The 13,334-nt window shown below is 38.0% G+C and overlaps 1 protein-coding gene across 2 annotated transcripts in view; it reads left to right on the top strand.

Moving 5' to 3' along the window:
- Positions 1–752: 752 nt before the first annotated feature.
- LOC122813052 (cholesterol transporter ABCA5-like) overlaps positions 753–13,334 on the top strand; it is a 2,390,735-nt gene continuing 2,378,153 nt past the window's right edge. Inside the window, exon 1 of one of the 2 annotated variants that reach the window (XM_044085171.1) lies at positions 753–853. The gene's annotated coding sequence lies outside the window, so the exon portion shown is untranslated. Of the gene's footprint in view, positions 854–893; positions 1,050–13,334 lie in introns of those variants that run through there. The other variant, XM_044085172.1, reaches the window with a different exon arrangement.

Consider the following 13,334-nt stretch of genomic DNA (forward strand, 5'->3'; position numbering starts at 1 on the left):
ACAATTAAAAGAGTTATAGACTTATTTTAGGTCATAAAAGGTGTAATTAACTCACGCTCCTTTGAGTAACTCTAAAGTGTACCTCATTGCGAGGAACGCTCCTCGTTTGGGGTCTTAAAAAGATGTTAGCAATTTTAACTGCTATGCATGGTAAATAGAAGAGAATCATATTATTTCATTAAAAGATTTTTTTATGCAAGTAAAAATGTCACATTTTAAATATCCCATGAGCTTCCTTGCCGAAATTGTTAGTAAAAGTGTTCCTCAATATGAAAGGTAGTGTTCATTTTCAGACTAGGGTTGCCACATTTTCAAATGCTTAAAGTGGGACACTTTTTATAGAAACTTTTTGCAGGACTAAACATATATACAGCGACATTTGCCATTTTTTAGTTTTTTTCGCAGGTCACAATTGCCAAAAGAGAGACAGGCGGTATCCCTATTTCAGGCTGGAAGTTTGAGAGCGTTTATACTGTCAATACCTTAACTTAATCGTACTGTTATTTAAAAGTATCACTGGTTATTTATGGATTTGTCCCTGAATGATTAACAGCTATATCCCACATTACGACGACATGCAGCACACGGACTAGGAGATAACTGTCTGTAGATATGATAAGGAAGAAAGCTCCGACCTACTTCCTTTCCTGCCGTTACCTTGAAAAATCCTCGATTGTTATTGGGGGCGTGTGAGTCGCGAGAAAAAAAACATCACATACGCTAGTGCGCAGTACGCGGTAGCCGCGCGCCCCGCCCCTTCCCAATGACGTCTGTAAAGAGTAAAGTTACATATGAAGGAGGAACCAGTGAGTTTTGTTTTGTTTACAGCGGCATTCCTTTGTGAGATGGGAATGTAAGTGTAATATGCAGACTTATTTATTACACGTATTTTGCTGTTTGCCGTTCTCTGTTTGCTGTGTACATTTGCCTTTATGGTTTTCATAGAATTGGTGGCAGTCGCAGAAAAAAGCGGCTGGCTGCTGTGTTTAGCCGCCACCTTGATCGTCAACACTAGCTCATTTGGATAGTGCAATTATTTCGAGTGAATTGTAAGTGGACTACCTTGTTTGCACTGTTCAGACACTGCAGACAGGTGTGTCCTGTCCTGCAGGGGGAATGCAAGACAAAACAAATGTCATTATCCTAATATTTTAGGGGGAATAATTTATTTGATTAAATGTATTATGCTGCAGTTTGCAAAATGAGTCTTCATTTTTATTTTACTTTAATAACGGATAGTTTAGATTGATCTGGGTGGTTTATTCAACGATGACGGAGAACACGGACTGAGCGTAACTCGCATCTGTGAATGCGAATGAGTTAACGGTCTAGCGTTCTCCGTTATCGCCCTGTTCCTTACTGTGAATCCGGACTTTTAAGGCAGTGTTTTGTTAGGATGCTTTGACAAGGGACAGAAGCGACAGTTGCCATGCACTTAATGGATTGACAGAATGTATCGCCTTCTGATTATCTTTTCGGATAATCTGATACAGTTGTGGGCATTTTTCTTCCACGACTAAAGATAGTGGTGTAAATATAAAGCACCTAGTAGAGTTATGCATGCAAGCAAAGTGTCTTGCAGCTCTGTGCAGCTTCCCACTGTATCTAAGGCAATAGCGTTTCTTTCTTTTATTTTTCAGATATAATTTTTATTTCAAATTTTCTTTAACTACAATGAACAGTACACCACAAGATGAAAGTAAGCATGTCAGTAGAGTTGCACAGAGTTGAAAAATACATAATGCATAAATATTACAAGGTATATGTGATGACTGACCTTGATATTTTAAAAAGGCAAAGAGAAAAGAAAAAAAAAACAGACATTGTTTTAATTGCAATAGACAATAAGAGGTAAGCATGTCCTGTAATGTTGAGTGTGACTTAGATCTAACAACTGGTCGTTAATATTGACAGTACAGCATTAAACATTATTTTCTCAGGAGAAGTATAACCAAATACCTGAACCTATCAAGGCAACTATTTACAATTATTTACACTGGGTTGTCACTTATGCAGATTGTCATAGAAAAGTTCATAAATTGATAATTTTTACATGCAATAGTGATATATACAAATACCTATGTGCTAGGGGACACTGTGATAAACCTCATGGATATAGCACAATTCTCTTGTAAAAAGGTTAATTGTAGCCTTTGTATGAAATTAAGCGGGATAATTATTGTTTAATGGGGAATAGGAAAGAAAAATAAAGTGTTCTAGCTAACTTAGTGAGAATCTAGGTAATAAGTCTTTTCCAGTATTTATGGAAGTAGGTTAACTTCTTGTGGCTTACTGTTCTTGGTTTGTTTGCTAAAGCGTATTTGATGGCTAAAGATTTGAACTCTGCCCAAGAAGTCTTGGATCTGTCAGACTGGCAGGTTTGGGGTCTGTTTCTACTGGTTGATCTGAGACCAACGCTACGCTAATCACCACGAATATGGGCTGGGTATAAATGTGTATGTACAAGGGCAGTTGCTGAACTGGGTGTTTTAAATTAGATAATGGATAACACTGGAGTGAAATAGTGCCTCCATGGTTGTGATTTAAAATGTTACAACAGCAGCATAAATGTGTGCAACTATGCTTTTACAGTAACGCTTTAACTGTTGCGCAAAGATACTATTTCAGTAACGCTTTAACTGCTACGCAAAGATACTATTTCAGGCCAGTGTGATTCATTGTCACTGATTCCCTGTGTTACTTTTGGGCGTATATGAATGTGTCAGTCTTAAATATTGGTTGCTGTTGCATCTTGCTCCTTGTTTACCTGAATACATTGCACACCTGAAATTCGCCATCAAATGCTGTTCTAGACTTTCTCAAAGAAGAAAACTGTCCTATTTGGGGAAAGTGCAAGAGACAGAGAGATGAGTTACTTCATTGGTAATCAGAGCTCAAGTAAAAATGCAGCTTCTGTGTTTTGTTGTTTCTAGTCTGACATTAAAATTTTTTGCAGCTTTTTGAGCAAAACCTTGTTTTTGTTTACCCCATTGATGTGGTCATGTCTAAACTTGATTTTGCCTTGTCCCTTGAAAATTTCTGATTTATTTTTTATAAATCACTTTGGATAATCTGTCAGTAATACCATACATTAGTTTCATACTTTTATTCAGAAAATCCAGATGTATGTACAACCGGTTGTTGTATTAGTTTTAGTAAGTGAATTAATGTAATGCTGAAGTCCTTTATTTTGTTCTATCATTATTTTTGGTTTTGTTCCTTATTTGTGAACAGGGACTTTAAGAGCTATAAATGTGGTCTCTTTGTTTACTAGTGTTTTTTACCTTTGGTGGTAAAACTTGAATCATAAAGGAAAAGTGCTACTTAAGGTTGAGGGAAGCATTTATATGTTACACGTATATGACTGACTTTTGGCATAGCGTTTGTCCCCCTTGTTTCTCTGTGCATAACATTTGTCCCCCTTGTTTTTCTGTGCATTACTAACAGTTATGTAGTGTATATCTATGTAGAAAATTACCAGAGTTGGGTCTGTCTTAAAATAAGAAAAAAATGATAGCACAGTACATAGTCTGTTTCTACAGTGGATTTTATCCATATGATTTTCTTTTTTTCATTCATTTGATACTATGCTCTGATGTGCTTTAAGGTTTCTAGATTTTTGTGTTTGGTTATCACTGTCCACTTTTTTGGTTCTTGGCAGGAGTATCTTCTCTCTGGAATCTGTATGTCCTCCCTGCATTCACATGGGCTTTCGCCAGGTCCTCTGGTTTCCTCCCATAAAGATGTAGGTGGATTGGCAAGCTAGTGTGTCTGTGCTACAATGGGCTGACATTCACTCCAGGATTATTTTTTTTATACTCGTCCCCTCTGAGCACTGGGGTTAGGCTTTTGCTTCACTGCCCTGAAATAGACAAAGGTGTTGTCAGAGAATGAGTTCAGCATGTTTGCTTGCTTGTTTAGTGTATTTTGATTATTTTTCAAGGTTTGCAAGTACCCAGTGCATTTTATGTGTGGATTTTTATCTGGTTATTATATTTTACATTTTTATCCACTAAAACCATAAATTGTATGATTTTGTCAGTTTTTCATATGTCTCTGTAACTGATTTTAATCAGGCAGAGTGTTGTAGACTGTGAAACAGTCTTCTACAAATATTCTAAGTGAGCAATACTAATACAAGATGCCATTTAAGCCTTTGCATTTGAATTTTTTTTTTGCTCTGGTTCTTGATTCTTGACTTTAGAGGTTGAGATATATGGTATGATAAATCATTGCAGACAGGCAATGTGTTAAAGCATTGTGCTGCCTTCAGTAGTCACCTATGGTTATTTTGATGTTTTTGTAAAATTTTATGACAGCAGTTAGTAATGTGCTATTTGTTTGTATGATTTCTGATCATATTTGGTAATGAATGATATGCAGGGAGACTGATTAACGAGTAATGCATTTACATTAGCTGTAATAGACTTTTCAATAGAAAACTTCATGTAATAAACCAGAATGACAGTGTAATTTTAATTGACAAATGATTGTATAGAAATTAATATACATACTGTCAGCAGATGTCGCACCATAAGAATAGCTACATACGCCACATTTTTTCTATTTAGGATGATTTAAAATCAAAACGGAATTGTATCGGAATGTGTGTGATATTCAGTGGGGAGTAACTTGTATAATGAACAGTACTAGTAATTATCTCATTCAAGGGGATGGTATCACAGACTTTGTGTGGAACCTGAGATGGTTGTGTGATGTTGCCGCCTACTGTGACCAAAATATGGTCTTCTGTATGGCTTCTATATATTTTTTTGTACGTTGTTTTGAATCCATAAAGCTTACTTTTTATAAGTTTTGTATACTGTGTTCTTGCTTCGTAATTTTCTGTACTGTCTTTTGAATCCAACAGTGATGGGTCTTTTTTGTATTTACTGTAATGTGACTTAAGATGGCTACACATTGAGTAACAGCTTAATTTCAGCTCTCCCAGCCTGAAAACAAATTCCGAAGAGAGAACCAGTGAACTTATTTTTGGGATAAATTTCAGTAACTGGCTAGTAAGTGCACTGCCTGGATGCTAGCAAAAAAAAAATAAAATCAGAGAACCTAAAATCAACCACAAAAAGTGAGGAAGAAACACTGGGAAAAATTCTGCAGCTGTTCAGCAAGAGTGCAATCTCCAGCTTTGGTATAAAGTATGACTTCCAATAACCTAGAGAAAAAATAAGTCAAATGTACTCTGATCTGATTAAAATAAATGAAACACTGAATATATCCATTAAAAATAACAAAAACATAGATAAAATGGAAGAAGCTTTAAACAGATATGTAGATGAGGTGATAAAACTGCAAAAATCAGGTCAAAATGAAGAAAAGGCTGGCTGAATGTGAGACTGCTCAAGAACAGATGTTTCAAAAAATAGTAGAATTGGAGGACAGCACGTAGGGAAAAATCTGAGCTTTTCTGCTGTACCAGAGGAGCTGGAATGAACACACTGTATTAATTTTATGAAATCACAAATAAGCAGCTGGACTGGTGTATTCCACAGCAGGAGTTAATTGGAAGGGCACATTGTGCGTCTGCTCCAAACATGGCTATGAGAAAGCAATGCAGTCAGACCAGCAGAAGGAATTGATTCTGGCAAAACTGTGGCAGAAGGACACTGTACTAAAAGTGGGAGACAGTGATGTTTGTGGAAAATTATTACTCCCTCTATACCAGGCAGAAGAGGATTGATTACATGTATTCTGCTAATCAGGGAATTTTGAGACGTGGGTGAGATTCAAAACTGCTATATCCAACTATCTTCAGAATATTCTTTCCTGGAGGGACAACATCATTTTTTGATGCAGAACATGCTGTGGAAGAAATAAAAAAGTTTGTCCAATTTAAGTGAGGTATGAAACAGGAGATTCTGCTTGTTCTTCTGGTAATAAGACCACAAAGTCGTTAAAAGAGTAAACAAAAAATATTGTAGCATCACTCTGATATTTGTGTTGCACAAAAACATTTTGTAGGAAACACAGTTCAGTTAATAGGAAGTCCTGGCCATGTTTTGTCAAAGTCTGATCCCATAATCTAACATTTAGTGCAGTGGATTAAGACTAGAAACCATTAACAAGGTGCTTCCTTACTCATCAATCTCCATTTGCTTACTGTGGGGCTCTTAGTCACTTAACCAGACAGTACTGTGGGGCAGTTGGTAAGATGGGCTAGGTTCTTTAGTCTCCACACTTCCAATTATATTCTTGCAATAATCCAGCAGATGAAAGGTTTGTGAACTTGACCATTTCAAAAACTAAAACAGCTTGTTCAGAGGCAGTTGTAATTATACAAATGAGTTCTAATGTTCAAATGATAGTCAGCCTTGAATTAAATTTGTTTAAAGTTCACAAAAAAAATGAAAACACCAATATCAGTAACAAGAATTAATCCATAAAAATTCATATTGGGGAGAGGGGTGAATGAGAGGATGCTTCCATTTTTTTTCTTTCAGACACACGCAAGTTTTCTGACCTCTGTGCTACTTATTAAACTTTGTGAGACTGCACATGTAAAGTGTTCTCTGTTCCTTGTATATGTACATTTTTGCCGTTCGTTATATAGCAGTAACTATGTAGGTATGACATCATAAGAAGCTGAGTGACAAAGTACAGCAACTTATAATCCTTGATTTTTTTGGAAGATGACATCTCTTCATATCCTAGTGTGGCACAGTCGTTGCAAGAAGTGAACACTGCGGAAGGGAATGGGAAGTTGTTCATCTGTCTTAGCAAATTGCAGATTATTAAAAATATTAAGGCAGGAACTACTGGTGTCATTGTTTAGTTTGTGAAGTACTGTTGTGTGGACCTAGAGTATTTATTTACAAATATTGGTTAAATGCTTATATGTTCATAGCCAAGTATTAGGGAATCAGTCTGCAAACAAAGTTTAATGTTCCTTCCGGCTTCAAAGAGGGCAACACAAGAAATAAATGAGGAGAATTTGAAGCAGCGCTTCAATTATTATTTTATTGTTTTTGGCCTTGTGGTTACAGTGCATGGGATCATTTTGAGCCTTTCAATTATCTGGGTTTACATTTAAGGTGGCATGGGTGCTACTGTCCTTGATGTGTGTTAGAAGTTTTCTCCAGGAGTGGAGAATGTTTTGGGATATAAATCTCATATCAATGAGTGTTCTTACTCATTTGATGAAGTTTTCATCATGCTTTTGTGTTCTTTGAAGGAATAAGTAGGTAGAGGGTGAAATCTTTTATGGCTCGAAAGGCTAGACTCGGAACACTGTGGCAGAGTTTGTAAGAGAGAGACTACAGAGAAAGGACGATAAGTTTGTCTGGATTGTTAAGATTGTGACCTACAAATCTTTTTTTTTGGTACGTGTCTTTGAGGGCTGTCAGGTTGAGTTTTATGTTTTCATAAATACATGCAAAAATGGGCATTCTATTCAGCAATGGGTCTAATAAGAAATGAGTAAAGAGGAACCGAGATTAAGATTGCTTTGGATCTAAAGAGGTTGCCTTTGGAAATGAGATGACCCAGATAGAATGAAGTACTGCAGCGACAAGTTGGTCAAAAGATACGGGATTATCGACAATACAACAGTGTGTGTGATTTGGAGGGCTGCGTTAACTGTATGGATGGGAAATGTTTTGCTTACCAAAATGAGCTGTACTGCATTTTTTTCACGTTTAATTTGAGACCATTATCCTTGTACCAGTTAGGCAGTGGAAGACTGAACACTTCAAATTATGGATGCCTATAGACTTGGATAACCATAGGCCAGGAATGTTGGCCTAAAGGTCAGAAAAATAGATGCCAAATGGGGTGGGAACACTGAGCTCTGTATACATAACTGGTAACTTGTTTGACTTCAGAAGTGGCAACTGTAACCACGCAGGTTCTGTCAGACAACCAGTTATCTTCCCACCGCACAACATGTGTTTATATTCGGATTTACAAATCTATCAGTATTGCCTTGGAATAGTGTAAAATTGTTTTTAATTGGGTGTAGATGTGCTGTACATATTGTGTAACCACTATCCACTACTTTGGTGATTTCCTCAAAAACAAAAGTTAGTGGAATCGACAAAGTCTAATTGAGGGCGAGAGATTTTCACTGTCTAGAATGAGGTCTTGGGTGATATGTTCATTGGCTTTAGAGATGAGATTAATGGGCCTGTAGTTACCAGGGTTCTTGGTTAGGCCACCCTTGTGTAAAATATTGGTGTCTGTTTTCCAGATTTTAAAGCAATCGGCAGAGAAGCATAGATTAAAGAGTAAGTAGAGATTCATATCAGCCATAATTTAATACCGATAATTAGGCAGTCTGGTTTATCTGGGCCCATGGATTGTGTTTGCTTTTTAAGAGGGTTGAGGGTAATTAAAGGGAGTGGCTGGGACTGTAGAATAGGTAAAACTGTGGTAGAGTAAATGTTACTCTAAATTTGTCACTAAGGTATTTACTTTTTCCTTTGGGTCAGAGCGGAAGGTAGTATTGTGGACTAGCTCTGAGCATTGCTGGGTGTTCATATTCAGCTTTGAGTTTCTTGATGATTCCATTGAGCTATTTACTGGGTTGCTTAAATGCATCTCATTCTCCCTACCTTTTCATTTTGAAGTATTTTATTTTCTCTTGGTCATGTAATCTAGTGTTGAGGGTATTCTGCCATATATGCGTGTTTTTAAATTTCTCATTATATTTAGTGTGGTTAGGGACTCCCTTGTCAATACAAGTATTTCCGTTTGAGTGTGGAAGTCAAAGGCATGGATAGTGGCATTAGCTATGGAATCCATCAGGTGAGGATTATATATAGGTCCTACAATATTTTATATATTTGTCTTCTGGGGGGTCGAGCACTGATCTTCATGAACCGTTTTCAGACTGACCAGGGATGGTGTCTGGTTAAGTGACTTGCTCAGAATCATAGGTGGGAGTTGAGTAAGATTTGAGATGCCCACAAACAGATATTTTCAGGGGAAGCTGTACTAGTTTTAATGGAAAAAGTCACTGATTTGTGTTCTCATTTAACAAGGGGAAGGTGATGCATATGGAGGTGTGCAGCAAGTGGCCAAATTTGTCAGGCAAAAATCAAAGGTGTTTAGGTACCTAGGAAGTTAGCATTTATAACATCAAGGAAGTATTGTGCTGGTCTGTCCTGTCATGGGCAGTGTAAGTCAGACAGTTTACTGATGGAGAAGTTCCCCAGTAGAAAGGTGTTGAGTTTAATGGGGATTTCAGTTGAAGTGGTAAGATAGCTATTGTGCTTAGGAGACAGAGTGTGCTCTATAGTTAGCTACGAAATTGTAACTAGTGTTTAGGATGGTTTGAACATCTAGAGTTCAGAATTTGTGTCTTGAGGAATTTGCCATGAAGTGATATCACTGGTGAATACTGTTCATCCATAATTGTCACTAGGTCAGAAGGCATGGTAAGCACTAAACCCAGTAATAGAGGGATAGTTTACACTGCATTAAAGCAATGTTTCTGTAACTAGACATGCATGTGTGCATTGTTCTGGGTGATAGAAAGATACCTTTCAAGAGTGGTTTCTTTCCTTCGTCGGACACAAGCATAGTAAACTCAATCATGAATCCTCTGGATAGAGTGCTTAAGTGTTTAAGGACCTTCTCCCACTTAAGGATCACAGAGTCGTAATAATTTGTCAGGATGGAAGGATCCAAGAGCCCTTGTTACTACTTAGATCCTTGTTCTGGTCACCCTAGTGTTATTCAGCCAGGTGAAGGTAGTGTCTGTACACCTGATAGTTGTTGTTTGTCTTTCGGCTTTCTCCCGGTTAGGGGTCGCCACAGTGGAACTTCGGTCTGCTAATGATTGGCAGTAGATTTTTACAAATGCCGAGGTGCCAGCTCGACGTTTAACCTTCAGTGAAGGAACGCCCATTTACGCATGTCTTTCGAACACGCACTCGACCGTGGGGAGGACATGCAGACTCCACACAGAAGGCACTCCCTGCTCTCTAGCTGAGAATCGAACGGGAGAACCTCTTGCTGTGAGGCAACAATGCTACTGCTGCACCACCGCGTATGTCTGTACACCTGATAGTACAGCCCCTTATTACTAAAACATTGCCATAGGCAGATGCAGTCTCAGTGGACCTTAAGACCTTGGATTCTGCCTCCTTGTGACTGAGTCATATGGACTGACAGTGGTAGTGCAGGGTGAAGGTAGGCCTGTTGCTGTGTAAACTAATGGCTTAGGTTTCTTGCCTGCAACCTTGGAGACTTGAGTAGATTGCTTCTAGCAATCTTGGTGTAAGTTAGTGTGTGTCTGTGCAATTCTGTGAATTTGTATATGTGTGTGGGCATTGTGCTTAATGAATGTGTTTTGAAGTAAGGAAGGTAGCTTTTAAATTCTGTAAATACTTAACACCTCTTGCATATTGAGTCTTTGACATAGCAATAAAGAGCTTTCACTAAGCAGGAAAATGTTAGCTACTCTGGCTTAAAAATACCTAGCGCTGTCAGGTTATAGAGAAGGGGCTGGACTGAGGTTTCATACTGAACAGTGTGCAGATGACAAGGTGTGAGAAAAATGATTAGCTTAATAACGTCTTGCTCTTGGTATAATACAGTGGGGTAGTGGTTTGAGTACAACTGAAGGATACAGTAATACGATTTCTGATTATTGTAGTATTCACAAGTGCAATGTTATCTCTGTCTAACAAGTAGCAACAATGAGCAACAGCTATGTAGTCTAGCCCAATGGTCTGATTGCAGTGATATAGTCTAAATGAATTATTGTAAAGATAAAGTATCAAGTATCCTAAGTGCAAAGCAAATCATTTCACTGCAGTATTTGGCAGATCAGTCCTGGAACTTGCTAAAACTTTTTGATGAAAATGTCCTAAAGTAAGAGTGAAATTACAACCCATTTTGTTTGCATCCCTGCCCAGAACCCATTTCTTTCTTGGTGACCCCTGCATGAAAAGTGAACTTGGATTGCTGGAGCATGGGCTTTGGTGAAAACTTAAGTGCTTTATAGCTGTTATGTTTGCCTGTGCTGTTGCTAGTGGCATCCCCTAGTAATTTTTTTGCTCTTGTATTTTGATTGTGTTGTCATGTTTGAGGGGGTAAAACTACCATGTTCATTTTGTGACAAAATGACACCAACTCTGACGAGCTTAACAATCTATCACTTGAAATGCTCAAATGTTTCTCATTCCTATGTGGGTGTCTGAAAGCTAGATATGGTTAGTATAAAACAGTAACACTGGTGTTTGTTCAGATGGCCAGACTAGTACAGATGTCTGTTTTGCACACATCATCCCTCATTCTTAGAAGATTTTCACAATCCCTAGTTCTCTAGCTGTACTCATTCTGTACCTTAGCAGCAGGTGCTTTGATGTTAGATTTATAAGCCCTAACTCTGAGTGCATATGTGAGCATATCTGGAAGGCTGTTTTTTTTTCATTTTAGGTGGGCTGTTCTGTTCTTTTGCAGTTCCACTGTATGCACCTGCTGACATGGCAAAAGTCTCATTTGTCAGTACCTTTTGTGTTACTGACTTCAAGGAGCTGACCAGCGAGCATCCTCTTCTCTTCAACCAGATGTCTTGTAAGATCTTGTGCTTCTCCGATTTTTGTCATCTAGAATCGTGATTAGTTGATTACAGTATTTTTTGCTGCTATAGGGCTTATAGTTGAATCTAATGGTTAGATGAAGTCCTGACTTTGGTTGAAAGCACTCTTCTGGCTTTTGTAACACAGTTGTGTATTGCAGTATATTGGTTCAGTTCACCCTGTTCAATTGTTCGATAGTGATGTGCATGGAAAAGTGTTTTTAAGAGCAGTCTTTCTCTAGTGATGGAAATTTGGAAAGGAGGAGTATTTGAGTGGATGTGGGTAAGGAGAGAGAGAGAGAATGAAAGTGAGACGTGCATTTGGGCATACAGAAAGTCATTGCTCTCAGAGTAGAATGTCATCGTACTTAAGAGAGAGATGTCAAAACTTATTGGAGATAGGAGACCTCACTGACAGAAACCAGAAAGAGAATTTTCTGGCAAATAAAACCGTTAACCTGGACTGTGTTGGTGTTTTCAGTAATAAAATAATCAAAGTAAGTATAGTAATGATGAAGATGCATGCTGAAACAAGTAAAATGTTAGAGATCTGGAAATGTATGTTTTGTGTTTGTTACTTATTTTTGACAGTTAGTCCCACTAGGCCAGTGCCCTCGCTTCAGTGGGCACCCAGTATGGTAGTTCTACTGACCAGAGGAAAATTGGCCAGGGCACCAGGGAACTTCCCCTACTATCTTTTTCAGTAAGAACCATGGGATCTTTTTAAAGCTTCATGAGTTAACACTAACTCAGAGAGATGGGACCTCTGTTTTAACATCTCATCTGGACTTGGGAGTGCAGCACTGCAGTGCCAATATTGGAAAAATTAATGTAGGTGCCTGGAGTGGGAATAGAAGCTGCAGCATTTCGAGTACTATAGTATCTTTTTTTTGTGTGTGGTTTCTGATTTGTTTTTGATTAAACTTCTTAATTGATGGTGATTTTTGGAGTGAGGTTTTGTTTTTAGTTAGTGTAATCAGGCCCGGTCTTTTAGTTTCATAGATAGTTTTGGTATCTTTTGTTTAAATTTGGGAGAGGTTTTGATTTAACCGTTTTTCTTAGTAGGGCCAGATTGTTGAGGATATTCAAAGTATTGGACAGCATTGTCTAACTGGAGATGTTTGAGGGCACCAATCATGATATTTTAGTAGATTGTTAAAGGTTTTCTTTTTGCGGATGTGTTTATGTATTTTTAGTGAGGTATGCTGTATGCCTAAGAAGGTAGGAGGTAGGTGGGCAGATGATCACTACAAGTATCTGGAAGGCACCCAGAGTCAAGGTTAAAATCTCATAAGATTGTTTCTTGGATGAGTGTTGTAGATACCCGGTTTGAGAAGGTTTTCAGTTTTGTGAGGGATATAAGCTGCTATAATGATACTTTTCTTGGTGTTTACGTTGTAGGTGGAAGATTAGTAATTCTATATCTGTGTTTGGAGGGAAGGTTAAGTGTTCCAGGGTTAGGACATTTTTGTATGTAACATGGGTATGGGTTGTTTGGTGTATTTTAATAGTGTGGGGTTGCCTGTATGTGAATATATTTGAGAGGTCTGTGGGGGAAATGTTGTAAAGGTGTGATTATATCGGAAGGTATGTAGTGATTGAGTGTCAGATGTTACTGTGGGGGAGTAAGGGTAATTTTTCTGAATTATGGTAGTAGGTGATTAGGTGTGTAGTAGTTCGTAGGCTTAGCAGGTGTGTAGGATTATCATGTTGGCTGTAGTGTGGTGGAATATACAAGGTATTATAAGGGATGGGCAGTACTAGAAGGTGAAGCTACTTGAGATTGGTGATT

The sequence above is a fragment of the Protopterus annectens genome, chromosome 10.part0 (genome assembly GCF_019279795.1).
Source record: "Protopterus annectens isolate FY-2018-M chromosome 10.part0, PAN1.0, whole genome shotgun sequence".
Classification (NCBI taxonomy): Eukaryota; Metazoa; Chordata; order Ceratodontiformes; family Protopteridae; genus Protopterus; species Protopterus annectens.